The sequence below is a fragment of the Meles meles genome, chromosome 1 (assembly GCF_922984935.1).
Source record: "Meles meles chromosome 1, mMelMel3.1 paternal haplotype, whole genome shotgun sequence".
In the NCBI taxonomy this organism is placed as follows: Eukaryota; Metazoa; Chordata; class Mammalia; order Carnivora; family Mustelidae; genus Meles; species Meles meles.
In genome coordinates, this window is record NC_060066.1 from 112,417,264 (window position 1) to 112,429,453 (window position 12,190).

The 12,190-nt window shown below is 41.6% G+C and overlaps 1 protein-coding gene across 10 annotated transcripts in view; it reads right to left on the minus strand.

The window, feature by feature from the left end:
- LOC123944152 (phosphodiesterase 4D interacting protein) overlaps nt 1-12,190 on the minus strand; it is a 235,459-nt gene that overhangs the window by 145,346 nt on the left and 77,923 nt on the right. The window lies entirely within an intron of this gene.

Sequence of the window (12,190 nt, forward strand, 5' to 3'; positions counted from 1 at the left end):
TGCTGGAGTGCAGCGCACTTTCCTTTTTTACCTCTGGGAGATATTTGCGGAATCCCTGACAGAGGAACATGCTGCGTGAACTCAGACACAAGTGGTGTAACCCGACTCCGAGCCGGACCGGGCTGTCACCCTCCCCAAGCCTCCCTGGCCCAACTGTAGTCAGTTAACAGTTTCTTGGAAAAGAGAGAGAACTGACTCCCCCCAGGCCCCAGCCAGAGCTTCCAGGAAACGGAGAACAGGAATACTTCAAAGTGCTAGGGGGCTTGCACAAAAGGGAGGAAAATAAAGGGCTGTGCGTGTGAGTGGCACTTAAGTCTCAGGTGGCTGATCTGCACAGTAAAACCCCAAGGGAGCACCTGGCTGGCTCAGTGGGTAGAGCTTGAGCCTCTTGGTCTCAGGATCCTGAGGTCCAGCCCCACACTAGGGATAGAGTTTACTTAAAATAAATAAATAAATAAATAAATAATAAGCAAAAGAACAAGCAAAAAATAAACCAAAGGAGCATAGCCAAGAGCAAGAAATCGATTGCTATAGGAAAGAGCACATGTCAAATATCCCCTTTTCCATGAGGTGCAGATCTTAAAAAACCTATAACAGGAGGCCTCTCCAATGTTTCTCTGATGATCCAGAACTCAACCTCTAGCCAATTCCTTCCCAGTTTTCCTCCCTGGTCTTCTCCAGTCCTGAAGCACATAAATAAATGCCTTCCCTACCATGTGCCTCCCAGCCACATACACACCAGAGCCACCCCCAAAGTAAGAGTAAATCTAGTTCCCAGGGTGGACAAGCTCACAAAGAGGCCAGGCCAAAGCCTCCTTCCTCCAAAGGATGAGGAAAAGACAGGGCTGAGGGGGGTGGGAAGGCGTCAGTCTGGAGCCCAGAGATTTCAGCCAGTCACTGGTTCTTAACTCTGGCACCTGCCAGGCACTCATCACCAGATCTTGCTCATAGAGCAATTTAAGATTCTTGAATAGCAGCTGCAACATGAGCAGGAAGTATTATTTATACCATATCACCCGGGACATTGAAGGTGACTGGGAGACCATCGCACAGCACATATATGAAACACCAGTTCTTAGTTCCAGTAAAATGGGGTTGAAAAAAATGTTAATCTTGACTGATAAAGTAAAGGAAACTAAAACCTTTATACTTAAATCAAGTACTCACTTCTTCCCTAACCTACCAGCTCTTCATTCTTTTAATTCCATCTTAATTCTTCCTAATAATTCTACTCAACATCTCCTGAGTATCCACCAGGTAGTATGTTGGGCATGACAGATACAAAGATGAAGACATTCCCAACTTTCAAAGAGCTGGGTGGCCGTACAGATGTAGAGATGTCGTTTCCACTGGAATCCTCCAAGCTTGTGGGTTAGTCAAACGTTTCACATTTTATACTGTAATCCAGTACAAACACACACACACATATGCACACAGATATACCTAGAGTAAAAGTTTCACAAAGTAGTGTTATCACTATGTGTGATTTTCTATTCTATTCTGGTGTTTTTCTATTCTATTATTCTTCCTGGGAGTGACCACTGAATTGATTTCACGACCCACTAAGACATTTCACACGTAAGTTTGAAAAAACACTTCATGTATGAGAACCCAGAAGAAAGAATGATTCATTCTTACTGGAACGATGAGAAAAAAGCTTCACTAAGACTTGCTTGGCCCTTTGATAGATAGAGAAAGCTGGACTGAATAAAGTGGCCTCAGGAGGGCATAATTAGAACTGAGCATTCTCTCAACTAGATTTGGATTATACATGGGCAACACATTTCTTACCATCAACTGTAATCGAAGACAAAATATTCCTCCTTTCTTAAAAAAAAGTACACATTTAAAACTCATTTAGCTGTTTTCATTAAATCTGTGCTCTTGGAATTAAAGAGTATCATTTAGGCTGAGAGAGAGTGAGGAAGAGGAAAGTCTAAATAAAAACTAAGAAGATCCTTTTCTGGTCTAAGTTCTGTTACTAAATAACTGTATGACCTTGGAAATGCACCTCCCCAGAGGCCTAAGTGTTCTCATTTATAAAATGAAGTGGCTGGAAAGTAGGTGATTTTTAAGGCCCTTTTCTGGCCCAAGCTCCTAGAGGAAATAACCTATTATTATCTCCTTATTATCTACTACTACCATTTTGCACAAGGGGAACTGGGCTGCCAGATTCCAGATTAGTGTTTAATCATCATTTTGATGTCTACTTAGATTCTTTTCACATAAAGATAAGATAGTTTAATAAAAGTTCATGGAAAGTAAAATTGCGTATGAATGCAGGGATTCTTACCCAACCTAGATATTTCTTTCTGCACATAAATGCCTGTTTCATCTTACTCCCAGTGACACCTTGCTTTTTTATCTCTCTGGCCATTTATCTGGTTTGTTTTTGTTTGTTTGTTTGTTTGTTTGTTGTTTTTTTTGCCAGCTCCTTAAAGTGAGTGCTTAAACAATGGTTGTTAGTTCATTCCCCTTCTCATGTTTTTCTCTCCATACTTTCTCCCTTGAGATTTTATCCACTTTTAGGGCTATCACTGTGGCCTCCCAAACAACCCCCAAACCTTCACCTGAGTCTTCTCCCCCAAGATCTAGTCCTCCATATCCAGGTTCTTGCTAGATAGCTCAACTTGAATACGTCATTCTCACAGCAAACCTCATAGCAAAGACTTTTGCGACAGCCTGTCATGTCTGCCAGACTTCACTCCAGTCATCTGTTCTCATATTATAGGCAGAGTAATGTTTTCAAAACTCAAATCTTATCTTGACATCTCCCTTGCTTAAAACCCTTCACAGGTGGGGCGCCTGGGTGGCTCAGTGGATTAAGCCGCTGCCTTCGGCTCAGGTCATGATCTCAGGGGCCTTCGGCTCAGGTCATGATCTCAGGGTCCTGGGATCGAGCCCCGCATCAGGCTCTCTGCTCCGCGGGGAGCCTGCTTCCTCCTCTCTCTCTGCCTGCCTCTCTGCCTGCTTGAAATCTCTGTCTGTCAAATAAATAAATAAAATCTTAAAAAAAAAAAAAGAAACCCTTCACAGGCATCTCATCACTCTTAGAATAAAGGAAAATGCCATCACATCCCCTCCAGAAACACTGCTTCTTTTTTTCAAGTCCTGAGTTCCAATCCCACCCAAACAAAGCCTTCTCTGCTACCCCAGCCCGGAAAGGAAAGATGTCTCTCTCTTTTGAACTCCTCAGGCAAATATCAACATTGGGCAAGTGGTCTTAGGGGGCCTCATGACATTGCTTATATGTTGTCGGTGGGGGGGGGGTACTTATGCCTCTTAGAGCTATTGAACTTTTCCTGTGTTTATGTCTCTCCAACTAGTCTGTGAGCTGCCCAAAGAAAGGGTCAAAGACTCACACATCTTTCTTTCCTCCTTCAGCTCCCACAACAGCCAAGAAGCCCTCCCCAATGACACACAGCCGGCTTACAACCACCTCCACCACACTGGAGAGTTTTTCTGCGGGCTGACAAGGCATATTTGAAGTCTTAGCACTCTTACTGCATAGTATTTAGGAAGCACTCCCTAAATATTTACTGAATTACTGAATAGATAAGTATTCCATATATATTTTACTTTTTGCTGATCTGACCTGATAGGGGCTAGCTTGCTTATATTATTCTCGCAATTTTTCAATAATACAAAAAAGTTTGTTTTAATAGCTCCAAAGAGACTACATTTGCTAGAATGGTTCCTGTAGAAAATTTCTAAGTTTATATGCCTATCTAGACCTTCCTCTTGGACTCCAGTCTGCACCTAACTTCCCAGTAGAAATGTTGACTTGAGTAGAGACCTGTCATCCTTGTGGCGTCTGAAACTGGAGTCCTGATCTTTCCCAGCACATGTGTTCCTACCCCAGTGGATCCATTTCAATTGGTAACAACCCAGTATGTGCAGTTGTTTGGGCCAAAACCTTTTGAGTTATTCTTGTCTCTTCTTTCTCGTATACATCATTGCATCTGTCCGTAAATCTTAACATTTCTACTTTCTAGAGAGAGAATCCATCTACGACCATTGCATGGGCATTTCCCCAACTCTGGCCCAAGAGGCTACGATTGAACGCTCCCCTAAATTATTTGAGTAGCCCCAGTAACTGGTCTCCCTGCTCCCACCCTAGCTCCCCTATAATGTATTCTTAGCACCGCAGCCACAGGGACCCTTTAAAACACATCAGATTACTCCTCTGCTGGAAACCCCCACTGGTTTTCCATCAAATTTAGAGTGAAATGCTAAGTCATTTCAAGAGCCCATTAAGGCCCAAGGCCCTAATCTGGATCCAGGCTCCTCGCCTTGTCTTTTCCCTTTTTCTTACTACTCTCCCCCCACTCTTCAGCCACGTGCTTCCCTTTGGTCCTTCTCAAAAACAGCCAGCACCTTCCTTCCTTGGGGTCTTGGGGTTTGGTGATCCTCCTGTATGGTATGCTCTCTCTCTAGCAGATTCTCTTCCTCACCTTCTTTAGGTCTTTGATCAAATATCATGCCCTCAAGGAAGTGACCACCCTATTTAAAAGTGTAACTCTCCCTAGACCTCACCTCAGCAATCCCTTCATTGTTTTTTTATCCGTACAGTTTCATTGCTTAAAATATTATATTTCCTTGCTTATTTTGTTACTTATCTGTCTCTGCCCACGCATGTGAACCCCATAAGTAAGGCAGGATTTTTTCCCGTTTTGTTCACTGCTATATGTCACTAGTACCAAGAACGGAGCCTGGGATACAGTGTGCTCAATAAATATCTGTTGAACAAAAGAACTGAGGAATTAGGGCACCTGGGTGCCTCAGTCGATTAAGCATCCAATTCTTGATTCTGGCTCAAGTCTTGATCTTGGGATAGTGGGATGGAGCTCTGCGCTCAGTGTGGAGTCTGCTTGCCCCTCTCCCTCCCTCTGCTTCTGTGCTCTCCCCGGCTAAAATAAATACAATCTTTTTAAAAAGAATTGATGAATAATTAACCTGCTGACTTTGACCTCTCTGGACTCAATTCTTTTTCTTTTTTAAAGATTTTATTTATTTGAGTGAGAGGGAGAGAGAGCACCGCTCCCCCCAAAAGTGGGCTCAATCTCACCACCCTGAAATTATGACCTAAATGGAAACCAAGACATGTAGGTTTAACCAACTGAGCCACCCAGGCATCACTCTGGATTTAATTCTAACAGAACTCAATCTGTATACAACATAACACAGTTGTTTCAGGATGAAGAGCTTATCTAAAGTCATTCCTCTTTATGCTATTTTTTTTAAAACGATTTTAGTCATTTATTTGTGAGAGAGCGAAGGTGGGGGCATGCTCGAGTGCACAAGAGGGTGGGGAGGGGCAGAGAGAGAGGGAGAAGCAGACTCTCTGCTGAGTGGGGAGCTGGGTGAAGGGCTTGATTCCCAGGACCCTGAGATCATGATCTGAGCCGGAGGCAAACACTTAACTGACTGAGCCACCCAGGTGCCCCTAGAATGTTATTTTTTTTTTCTAGAATGTTATTTTTATAATTAAAATAAACTTTTCTAACAAACTAACTTCAACATACAGAAGAGAATCCGAACTTTGAATAAGAGTTCTGAGCAAATGGAGAATGACACATTACTACCAAAGGACAATATGAACTATACAAATAGTAAAAACTACAGAAAATAGGAAAGAGAGGCTGTCAGAGAAGGTTCACAGAGAGCTGGCATTATAGCTCTCCTGAAAGGATGAATCAGGTTTGGCTAGGCTCCAGCGAGAACATAAGGCAATCCAGGCAGGTAGAACAGAAGCAGAAGGGCAGAGGGCCAAACGGACTAAAACAAAGAGCCCATGATGTCACAGAACTGAGGGAAAGTACACAACCATTTTCGGAAGATCTTTTTTATTTTTTTTATTTTTTGAAGATTTTATTTATTTGACACAGAGAGGCAGCACAAGCAGTGGGGGAGGGTGGCACAACCATTTTCAGAAGACTTTTTTTTTAAGATTTTATTTATTTATTTGACAGAGAGAGATAGCACAAGCAGGGGGAGTGGTAGCCAGAGGAAGAAGGAGAAGCAGGGTCCCCACCAAGAGGAGAGCCTGATGTGGAGCCCCATGTGGGGCCTGATGGGGGGCTTGATCCCAAGACCCTGGGAACATGACCCGAGCCAAAGGCAGTCACGTAACAGACTGAGACACCCAAGTGTCCCCATTTTAGGAAGATCTTAAAAGTCAGGGTGAGGAGCCTGAATTTTTCCTACAGGCGGATCCTGGCTCTTGATTTGCACGAGTGAAGAAAAGGGCAACGGAGGAGGGCCAGGAGCTGCTTACTAGGAAGATTGGTTGGTTGGTTTGCTGTTTCTGTTTTTACTTGTTTGCATCTTGTAGCTTTAACAAACCAAAGTGTGCATCGCTGGGCTTCATGCTAGACCCACCTACTACTCTATCCGGCCTCTTGCCGGCAGGACCCGGATCTGTATGTTTTTATAAACTCTGCGTCTGGGGGGAAATAAAGAGACACTGCAGGTTCCCAAGCAAGGACAGCAGGATTGTCCTTGTTCTTCCTTTCTTACACACATCGTTGAAAATCTTTTCTCTTCTCTCAAAATACTTTTTTCAAACATTAATGGCTCTCCCCTGTTCTTTTTTTAATTTCTTCTTCCCACCACTTCTTAATGTATTAGTTCACACTGGAAATAAGACTTTAATAAGGACTCAATCAATGCCAACAATAGTAGGAGGATTACAAACCAGCTGTTGTATGTCATGCCCCATTAACATAACCAACTGGCAAGCCCGACTTTAAAAAATCTCAGCTTCACATTTCCATAATCATATTCGGACCCTCCAGATTGCTCTCAGAATGGAAATGGCTAAAGACATATTAATGGCCCTCCAATCTCTCTTCTAAAAATAAAGGTCCACTCCACTAAAAATGATTAATCATTTTTATTGACATTCTTTTCAAATATAATACTTCTGCAACAAGCTCTGTTAGTTTGGTATCTATGATAATTCATATCTAAAATTCATGAAAATAAAATTATTCTTTAGTAACTTAATATGGCAAACAGAGGATCAGTGTTTTCAATAATCCCTGACAAAATAGGTAATAAATATTATCATTATTATGCATATTTATCCAGGTGGGATAACATGGCATTATGGAAAAAGCAATAGATTTTGAACTAAAGAGATCTAGGTTCAAATCCCAGTTCTGCAATTTTTTAATTGTGTAACTCTGGGAAAGATACTTGGTAGTAATTAAGCTAGGAGACTGGGATCTGGGTAGGGTACTAAGAGGGTTGCAACTGTATGGTTTTTAATCTGAGACAAATAGAGTGAAAATAGTGTTTGTTAAAATTTAGATATAAGAGGGGTGCCCCTGGGTAGCTCAGTCACTTAAGCTTCCAACTTTTGGTTTCTACTCAGGTCATGATCTCATGGGTGGTGAGATGGGGCTCTGCGCTCAGCGGGGAGCCTGCTTGAGATTCTCTCTCTCTCTCTCTGCCCCTCTTCCCCACTCACGCTCTCCCCTTCTCCCTCTAAAATAAGTAAATGACTCTTTAAAAAACTTTTAGATATTAGGTACATGGATAAGTATTTTATTATTCTTTGTATATTCCTGTTGTTTGTGAAATAGGTTGTAATTTTTATTTTTTTATTTTTTTTAAAGATTTTATTTATTTATTTGACAGAGAGAGATCACAAGTAGATAGAGAGGCAGGCACAGAGAGAGAGAGAGGGAAGCAGGCTTCCTGCTGAGCAGAGAGCCCGATGCGGGACTCGATCCCAGGACCCCGAGATCATTACCTGAGCCGAAGGCAGCGGCTTAACCCACTGAGCCACCCAGGCGCCCCTAGGTCATAATTTTTAAAAACTATTTCAAAAGGAATGAAACTAGGAATTATAGGGAGGCCGCTATGAATTAGATAGAAGGATAAATTCTCTAGTAGAGTTGGATATAATGAATTTATTGCCATACTCCATCCATACATTCACTCATCAAATATATATTGAGCACTTACATTAAAAGGGACAGTATATTTACTGTCACCAAAGGGACACAACTGAAATTAAAGGACCACTTGTCAGGGATTTTGTTAAAAGTTTTCACACATCAGGCATCCCAAGCTACAAGTTTCTGAAGAAATCTCAGAACACGCCACTAGCTCTCTGGGAGTAGAACCCTAAAATGTGGTGGGAGTCGACCTGTTCCAACAGAGCTCAGGCTGCCTTCACAGAAAGGTGTAAAGGAGAAATTAGCATAAAGGACATCATATCTCCAAGACAAAAGCAGCAACAATGACTGGGACCCAAGGATGATCCCCAATAGATGATTTAACCTATAATTTTCAAACTGTCTTATTTTCCGAGACAGCCCTATGGGAGGGGCATACAAATAGTTGGAGACTATTTCCTGCTTTTTGACATCCCGTGGAATCCAATCCAGGAATCTAACTTGTTTTGGATGGGAGGTTAGGAGTAGAAAGGAGAGACAGGGCAGGGAAAAGGAGGAGGATAGGTTTTTATCACATATAAATATTTTATTTGTAAAACATTTATGGGCCTGGGAATTCCTATGCTTTTCTGATAAAATCTAAGCTGAAGAAATAAAAAAGTTTAATTCCTGGCTGTTTTGAATGACTTGAACTTGTATTACAAAATTAATTGGATACAATTATGCTGTCTTCACAATGACAATCACCTGCATAGACTCTGACAACGTACAAAGGACGTCCATGTATATGATTTCATTTTATTTTGTGAAGAAGTAAGCAGATTAGATACTATTATCCCCATTACTATCCAGGACAGAGAAACATCAAGAAGTTAGTTGCCTTGCTCGTTGAGAAAGAGGAGAAACACAGACTAAGTCATCCAAGAGTCTGACCCATGTTGTATACTGACCAGGACCTTAATCACAACACTAGATGACCCCTGTGAACTTGAGAATCCCTGTGACTGATAAAGTACTTCCACTTCTACCTCATATCCGTGCATTTTTTTTTAAAAAGTATTCCTTGCTATAAATAATCTTCCTCGTGACCCTGGAGGATCTGATCACCTGAATCTATATAAAACATAGTTTTCCCCATTTTCAAGATGAACCTCAAAAGGTTAAACAGAGTTACCATATGACCCAGTAATTCTATTCCTCATTATACACCCAAGGAAATTGAAAGTGTGTGTCCACAAAAAGTCTTGTATAAGAATGTTAATAAAAGCATTACTAATAAGAGCCAAAAAAAAAAAAAAAAAGGCTCAAATCTCCATCAGCTGATGAATGTTGAGGACAAAGTTGAGTATAACCATACAAGAGAGTATTTTTCAGCCATAAAAAGGAATGAAATAGTGATACCTTGTACAACATGGATGAACCTTGAAAACACTATACTAATGTGAAAGAAGCCAGGCACGAAAAAGTCATATAATATGACTCTTTATATGAAATGTTTGGGAAAGGCAAATACACAGAGACAGAAAGTGGATGAATGGTTTCCAGGGCTGGAGAGAGAGGGAATGGGGAGTGACTGCGAAGAGGTATGAGGCTTTTTGTGGGAGGAGATGAAAATGTTGTTGAACTAGGTAATGGTAATTGTTGCTCAACTTAGTGAATATACTAAAATCGTGGAATTGTAACTTTAAAAGGGTGAATTTCACTGTGTGCAATTTAAATTTCAATAAGCTGTTACTTAAAAAAGAAGAAGAAAGGAACCCAAGCTGGGAGAGGTAACTTGCTCAGGCTTTGCCTTTTATAAGGATTTTTTTTAAAGATTTATTTATTTATTTATTTGAGAGAGAGAGAAGCATGAGTGGGAGGAGGGACAGAGGGAGAAGCAGACTCCCAGAACAGCAGGGATCTCAGATTCTGAGATCTCGATTCTCAACTGATTCTCTGATTCTCAATTCTCAGGACTCAATCCCAGGACTCGGAGATCATGACCTGAGTCCATGACAGACACTTAACTGACTGAGCCACCCAGGTGCCTTACAAAGGATTTTTAATGATGGAGATTCAAAGTTCAATTCAGCTCAACTCAGTTAAAAGCCAATGGTTTAGAACTGATCATTTCTAAATGTTCTGTACATTAATCCTTCTTAGATTATGAGGCCCTAACATGAAGGCTTGAGGAAGTACCCTCTCAGTAGCCCTCACTACCAGAAACTCATGGGTTCCCATGTTTTATCAAGTTAAAGTTTTACATAACCTTTAGATAAAACAGAAAACATGTAATCTACTCCGTATTTTGACACAGGAAAAACATACTCATTAGGCTATCCTGAAGAACATGCATAACTTTTCACACCATTTTAACAAGGAAAACGCCAATCAAAGTCAATCAACTTAGTTTTCCACTCATCAGCTTTCACTTTCTCTTCTGCCCAGGGTTTCTGCCTAGTCTTCCAGAAGTTAACTATTCATGCCTGCCTCAGAGAACAGACTGCAAATGCTATAGAGACCTGGCTTTTTTTTTTCTTTTGGGTTCCACAATAACCAAATCTTTCTTCTAAAACTCTGCTTCTAAAATTTCAACCTAATTCCTGAAGTTTGCAAGTCTTTTAAATGCTAAAATATTAATAATATCATTCCATTTTCTCCCCTAAAACTCAGAAGCATACTGAGACCCACCATCCACACAGCCTTTTCTTGATATAACTGACGTGATGGTAAGAGAGCTAACAACAGGGTCACTACGTCAGGTTGATAAATAAACCCTATCTTTGGCAGCAGCATGATGTGGATAAAGGACAGGGATTCAGACTATGTTCCTGCTATCTTCCCCCACCATAGATACACACCCACACCACCCCCAATCCTAGAATAACAAGGTGTCATGGTCACCATCACATTAGAGCACTGTGAACTATATAAAACCAAAACAAAACAAATAACAACTCCCTTGGACACCAAAAATAAATGGGCCAGCCAGAAATAGTGCTGTCAGAGACACTGAAATGAGCTCCATGGCAGAAAGGACAGCTGATCTGCACTGATACTAGGAGATCCCAAGGACTCCTAGGCTCCAGAACTTGCTCCTCTATTCATCTGGCCCAACCAACACCAGTGGGCCTCCGTGCTGTTTGTTCACAACTGGTTCAACCCAGACAGATTATTTGCTGAGCTACCAGGATTCAGGGGGTGACATCAACTTATGGCTTCAGTTCTTTTTCTAGCTTTTCAATAATTCTTCCTCCATCCTTCTCTAGGAAAGAAGGTGATTTCAAAGGCACAAGAGCTAAGAGTTCACAGTGATACCATGAATGATCATGGCTGTAACAAGAAGGCTTTGATCATGAGGAAGGGTGGGTGGGGGAAGACACAGCCAGCTTGAACATCAGTCGACACTCTAGTGCTGCAGCTATGAGCCTATTTCTGAACTCACTAGGCTCTATGCTGCCTCTAGGACCTTTCTTGAGTGGCAGCACTACCTGGAAGGTCACTGCTCTTCACTTCACACTCAGCTCTGACTGAACTATCTCCAACTTGCCCTTGGGACTTGACTTAGGTATCACCTAGTAAAGGAAGCCTATCTGACCCAAAGCCTGGGTGAGAGCCCCTCCCAAGTGCTTCCACTGCATATTGGTCCTCCTCTTATTATTGGAACTATCTGTTTGATTGTCTTGCCAATTAGAGTCAGAATTTTTCAAGAACAGGAAGAATCTCCTTTTTTTTTTTTTTGCCCTAGAATGAAAATCACCTTACCAGTTTTTTTTTTTTTTTAGATTTTTTTTTTTTTTATTTATTTATTTGACAGAGAAAGATCACAAGTAGACAGAGAGGCAGGCAGAGAGAGAGAGAGGGAAGCAGGCTCGCCGCTGAGCGGAGAGCCCGATGCGGGACTCGATCCCAGGACCCTGAGATCATGACCTGAGCCGAAGGCAGCGGCTTACCCACTGAGCCACCCAGGCGCCCCACCTTACCAGTTTTTGTTGGTGTTTCAGTAATCATACATGTGGTTACACATGTTACATATTACACACAGTTGCTCTTTTTCTCCAAGCATGGCATCACCCAGAAGTTGTCCAAGCAAGAAAGCCTGGTCTCATTCATTCAACCAAAACATAACAAAAAAGAAAGAAGCATACCTAGTCTCTATCAGGCACTACACTAATCACTACATCTATTAGTGAATAAGACAACCCTGTCCCTACTATCATGGAGCTCAGATTCTAAAGAAAAGGCAGACCTTGAAAAAAGAACTCATAATGTTAAAGCGAAAAGTGCTAGGTAGTGGGAAG